The sequence below is a fragment of the Setaria viridis genome, chromosome 8, assembly GCF_005286985.2.
Source record: "Setaria viridis chromosome 8, Setaria_viridis_v4.0, whole genome shotgun sequence".
Lineage (NCBI taxonomy): Eukaryota > Viridiplantae > Streptophyta > Magnoliopsida > Poales > Poaceae > Setaria > Setaria viridis.
In genome coordinates this window covers 12,154,995-12,160,994 of record NC_048270.2, presented here as the reverse complement: position 1 = coordinate 12,160,994, position 6,000 = coordinate 12,154,995, and positions in this window count along the sequence as shown.

Sequence of the window (6,000 nt, the reverse complement as noted above, 5' to 3'; positions counted from 1 at the left end):
GCTTGAGCCTCAAGTGCTGATATATGGACGAGATGGCAAATTGCATCAGCAAACTTTAATATTATGGACCCTACCTATGGAGCATCATTACAGCACTATACATTCCAAAAGTAAACTGGAAAAGAAAACGAATCAGTCAATCTGTTTCTGGGGTAATTTTGTTTTTGAATACCAGCTGCAATCAACATTTTGAACATTAGGTTGTTCAGGTTCACAGTTTAGAAATGACAACTGAGCACGAATTAGGAAAGCTCTCTTGGCTTCCACGGACTGTATTCCAATTCTAATATGTACCAGTTTATTACAGACAAATTTTCCCCTATGCGGATGCAGATTTCTTCATTCTGCTGTGCTGCTGCCTTGCCAAACAACAATTTTGATAGCTAGATATATGCAACTAATTGGAAATCACCAACATCAGGTATACTAAGTACGGCGTAATCAGGAAACAGTAAATTTCAAGCATGATATACTAGAATAAAATTGCAAACAGGTGCTTACTGCTTAGCCATGCACCATTAAATAAACCTCCAAAAAATCTAACCGCCTAACAATTGGGGAGGGGGGAATAGCGAAGAGAAGAAGGGCCTGTCCGGCCCTCTCCCTCCCTAATTGACCCGCCGACGGCAGCGCAAGTCTCCCCAGCCGGCACCGACGATGTGACCCCCAAAGAAAACAGAAACGAGATAGTGGCAACAGAGGGAGCTAACTTTTTTTTGGTGTGTGTGTGGGGGGGGGGGGGGTTAAGGTAAATGGAGCTCTGAACTCACTTGCCGACGCAGCCGCCGGTGAGGGAATCGGCGGCGAAAGCTCAGTCCTTTCCACAGCTCCCACGAATTCTTGGTGGCGAACTTGATGAATCCTCCGGCGCCGAGCCACGCCACACTCTCTCTCGCGGTGCGCTCCTGTTTACCTCAGCACGCTCTCGATTTGGGCGCGGGGAAAAATGGTTTGCCTTTCTTTTCTTCGCACCCTTTCTGTGGTGCCAAGTGGTGGAGCACACGTAGCCATGGCCACGATGAAGAGGGAGGAATCAATGCTCAGTATAACGGTGTGGTCACGTCACGCGAGCTTTAACGTGGGGAAAGCTTTGCTATCCACAGCCACAAGTACGGTGCCGCCTGATCGCTTGGACCACCAAAAATTTCCAAAATGTGGAGATAAAAGGTTGTGGATTTGGACTGAAAGGATGCTGCAGGTTCTGTTCGTTTGAGCTGCAGCTTTTGAACTTTTTCTGAAAAATTGTTGCGGGTTTTTTCCTGATAAGCCAACACTAGTTTTACTTTTAAAAGATGTGTTGAGCTTTCTGAGCTCAAAAAGCTAAAAAAGCTCATAAAACTGATCTTTCCAGTTTTTCATATAAACTGATCTTTTCTTGATTTCTAGCTTTTCAGAAGTTACACGAGAAATTCGTTATTTGTTTGAGCTTCTGGCTTTTCACGTTGAGAAGCTGCTAGAAAGCTCAAACAAACAGGGCTGTAAACACTGAAAAGGAAAATAGAAAATTAAAGGAAGCCACAGCTTTGGATATGCCGTTTGGTTGAGATAAATTATCCGAAGAATGCCCAAACAAAAGAGTCCTAAAAAGATGATTTTTGAACCTCCCAATAATTTTTGGGAGCAAGAAAAAAAGCATATTCTCCAACAGATCTCAATATTTAATCTTAAAAAATCAAATTCCTGGCATGTCAACTACTACTTGCAGTCTAACTGGTGATTTTTTTTCCGGGGGAAACTCCTGAGTCCTGACCAACAAAGCGACTAGATCTCCAGTGAACAAACCTCACTGAACTCAGTCAAAAAAAGAACCATTTTCCTTGATCAAGTGCCTATGGAAAAAAAAATGACGCCGGGCCGGACTAGATCTCCAGTGAAGGACTCCAAGCCAAAAGAAAAATAAAAAGGACTTCGTCTAGTGCTGTTGATGCGGGCAAGAGGAAGCGGCCAAGCGGCAAAGGCACGCTGCGTGTTGGAATCAGAGACATTTTATGCATTTTAATCCGAAATATAGAATAAAACATGATAGTTATGATAGTGTAAACAGAAACATGATCCATTGTATTTGCAATGAACATAAAGCATACAATAGGTACTATGAAGAATAAGAATTGAAAGAATTGAACAAGAAAGTTTAAAAGCAAATACCCAGAGACGGGGCCAGTTCTGGAGGAACCGAATGCGTCGTTACCCGACATTGGTAGTCGAGCCTGTTCGATGTAGCTATTCGAGAGTTGACGCAGTGTAGAGCTGAGGCAGTGCAGATGCGTCACCGGGAAGTAGTTGTAGACGAACAATGAGCAGTCGCGCAGACGCACTTCCCAAAAACTTGATCGCCCTTCTACTCCTCGGGTGCAGACTCTCTGATGAAGAGCGCAGCTTCGGAGGCCTGCTCTTCCGGTGAAGTCCGTGCACACAGATCGCCGAAACCAAGATGACAAAAGCGCAGCACAGCAGTGGACAAAAGGTCTGGTGGTAAATGTTTTCGCACACGAAAGAATGAGAGGCAGCCCCTCTCTTATAGGCAGCAGAAGATCTTTGGATGCCCAGGTTAATACAGCAATTAAAATGTCAGTTTCTGGTAACTGCCAGCCATTAGCAGTAGTCAGTTATCAGTCATTTGAATCGTTAGTACTAGTCATTCAATGAGTGTTCAGTTACTAGTCATCAACTATGACAAAAAACTGCAAAACTTGACCAAGCCAAGCCCACACATCACGTCGCCGTGCTGCGCCTCGGCACGGCCCGGCTCGACGAGGCAAGGCGATGCGAGCGAGCGCGCGCACGTGTGGCATCCTGCTATCCCTCTATCAACTTCTCAACAGGTGCAGCACAGCTTCACCAAATAAGTTGGTTAGAGACCCTCTCAACTTCCAAGTTGGTTTTATTCTTTTTGTAACTACCACCACTAATGGGCCTTGGGATTTATTTGATTAATTAAACAATTGGGCCTGCCCAATTATTCTAACAATCCCGACCAAATTCCAAGGCTCATTTGGAAATTTGTTCCACTGTTGTTGGATATACTAGTGTTTCAATGGAGACGGTTGAACATCCACCTAGAACATAAGCTACATTTGTCCACAACTAAACAATGGAGTATGCCTTAAATTGTCAGTTTTGTGCATACAAGTTTTACTTAAGTCCTTTACCGATACTAGGCTGCAAAATGCACCTCCTCTGGTTGAAGCATATAAGTCATACTTCTTGGCCTTTCTCGAGTCTTTAGAGATTACCCAATCTTATAGACTATGACTAGCAGTCAAACTTATATAGGTTTGTTACTCACAAGATGTTTCTGCAGGTTAATATCTCTACCTAAGCCACTCGAATCACATTAAAGTGTTTACCAACCTGCCATGCAGATTTAGGAGATAATGCATCTCCAACGGAGTGGGTTAGTACAATAGTACTCTCCTTCTCATTTAGTCAAATAGCTTGTTTCACCACTCTAGTTCACAGGATCTCGGATCAAATAGAATAGATTACCACTATGACTTAACTCTCATGTGGGTCTCCTTCCCATCTTCCTCGATGCCTCGTCTAACACATTTCGTGAAAGACCTTTAGTGAATTGATCTGCCAGATTTTTAGCTATTTGGACATAGTCCAGTGCTATCACTTCGGAGTTTCTCATTTTTTTGATAGACTTCAACCGCCTCTTCACATGTCTTGATGACTTCATATTATCCTTGGAACTGTTCATCTTGGCAATCACTGTTTGATTGTCACGGTTCATTAGAATAGCCGGTATTGGTTTCTCAACCACCGACAAATCCGACAAGAGATCTCAAAGCCATTCAGCCACAACTGTGGCGGTATCCAGCATTGTGAGTTCTACTTCCATTGTTGACCTCGTTAAGATGGTCTGCTTGCAAGACTTCTAAGAAACAGCACCACCTCCAAGTGTGGACACATATCTACTTGTGGCTGTTATCTCATCAGCATCTAATATCCAGTTTGAGTCACTATACCCTTCCAGTACCCTAGGGTACCCATCATAGTCAATTCCATAATTTGTTGTGCCTATTAAATAGCGCATTACTCTCTCAAGAGCATGCTAGTGATCATCTCCAGGATTTGAGACAAATCTGTTGAGTTTGCTCACAACAAATGAGATGTCAGGCCTTGTAGCGCTAGCTAGATACATCAGCGAACCAATAATTTGAGAATATCTCAATTGATCCCTTGCGATTCTACGATTTTTCCGCAATATCACACTGGAATCGTAAGGCGTGGGAGCAGACTTGCAGTCAGTATAACCAAAGCGACTCAAGATCTTCTCCACATGATGGGATTACACAAGTGTAACCCCACCATTGCCTTCTCTCAGTAGTTTTTTGTTCAAAATTACATCAACCACTCCGATATCTTTCATCTCAAAACTTTGAGACAAAAATCTTTTAACTTCCTCAATCACATTTAGATTAGTACCAAAAATCAATATGTCATCAACATACAAACACAAGATCACACCTTCTTCCCCACCAAAATGGTAGTACACACTTGTCGGCTTGGTTCACAACAAAGCCAGCTAACGTGAGGGTCTTGTCAAACTTCTCATGCCATTGCTTAGGAGCTTGTTTCAGGCCATACAAAGATTTTTAATAACTTGCACACTTTTCCTTCATGACCCTCTACTACATAACCATCAGGTTGATCCATATAGACTTCCTCATCCAACTCTCCATTAAGGAAAGCTATCTTAACATCCATCTGATGGATGAGAAGACCTTGTGAGGTAGCCAAGGATAGTAGTACTCGAATCGTGGTCAATCTGGTAACTGGTGAGTAAGTATCAAAGTAATCTTCGCCTTCTTTCTGGGTGTAACCCTTAGCCACAAGTCTCGCCTTGTACTTTTCAATAGCACCATCAGGCCTAAGCTTTTTCTTATACACCCACTTGCATCCTACAGGTTTGCACCCATATGGACGATCAACAACCTCCCAAGTTCCATTTGACATTATCGAATCCATCTCACTTTTGATTGCTTCCTTCCAAGAGTCAGCATCAGGAGATCCATAAGCCTCAGCAATGGTTTTTCAAGTGTCATCTACAAGGTACACAATGAAGTCATCACCAAAAGACTTTGTAGTCCTTTGTCTTTTACTCTTTCGAGTCCCTTCATTATAATCCTTCTCATGATTCTCCTCAAGTGGTTGTTCAAAGTGTACTACTGTATCATTACGTTCAGGGGAATTAACAGATTCATAACTAGAGTTGCTAGATGTTTATTTCATAGGAAAAATGTTCTCAAAGAATGTGGCATCTTTGGACTCCATGATTGTACCAACATGCATATCCAGTACTCCAGATTTAATTATCAAGAATCTATATCTGATACTATGAAAAGCATAGCCTAGAAAGACACAATCAACCGTTTTTGGTTCGAGCTTGCGCTTCTTAGCAAATGGTACATTAACCTTTACCAAGCAACCCCAAGTACACAAGTATGAGAGTGTTAATATTTTGTTTTCCCATTCCTCGAATGGAGTTTTCTCTTTGTTTTTCATAGGAACTCTATTAAGAGTATGACAAGCAGCCAACATGGCTTCACCCCACCATTCCCAAGAAAGTCCAGCTGTGTCTAACATGGTGTTAACCATCTCAGTTAGAGTACGGTTCTTCCTTTCAGCCACTCAATTTGACTCAGGAGAATAAGGTGGTGTTCTTTCACGAATAATGTCATGTTTCTCACAAAACAAATTGAACTCATTTGAAAAATACTCTCCACCTTGATCTGATCGAACGCGTTTTATCTTCCTCTCAAGTTGATTTTCAACTTCGGCCTTATAGATCTTGAAAAAATTAAATGCCTCATCTTTTGATTAAAGCAAATATACATAGCAGTATCTAATAGAATCATCTATCAAAGTCATGAAATATCTCTTTCCACCTTTAGTCAACACACCGTTCATTTCGCTCAAGTCCGAATGAATTAATTCTAAAGGTGCCAAATTCCTTGCCTCAGCAGTCTTGTGAGGCTTGCGGGGTTGCTTAGA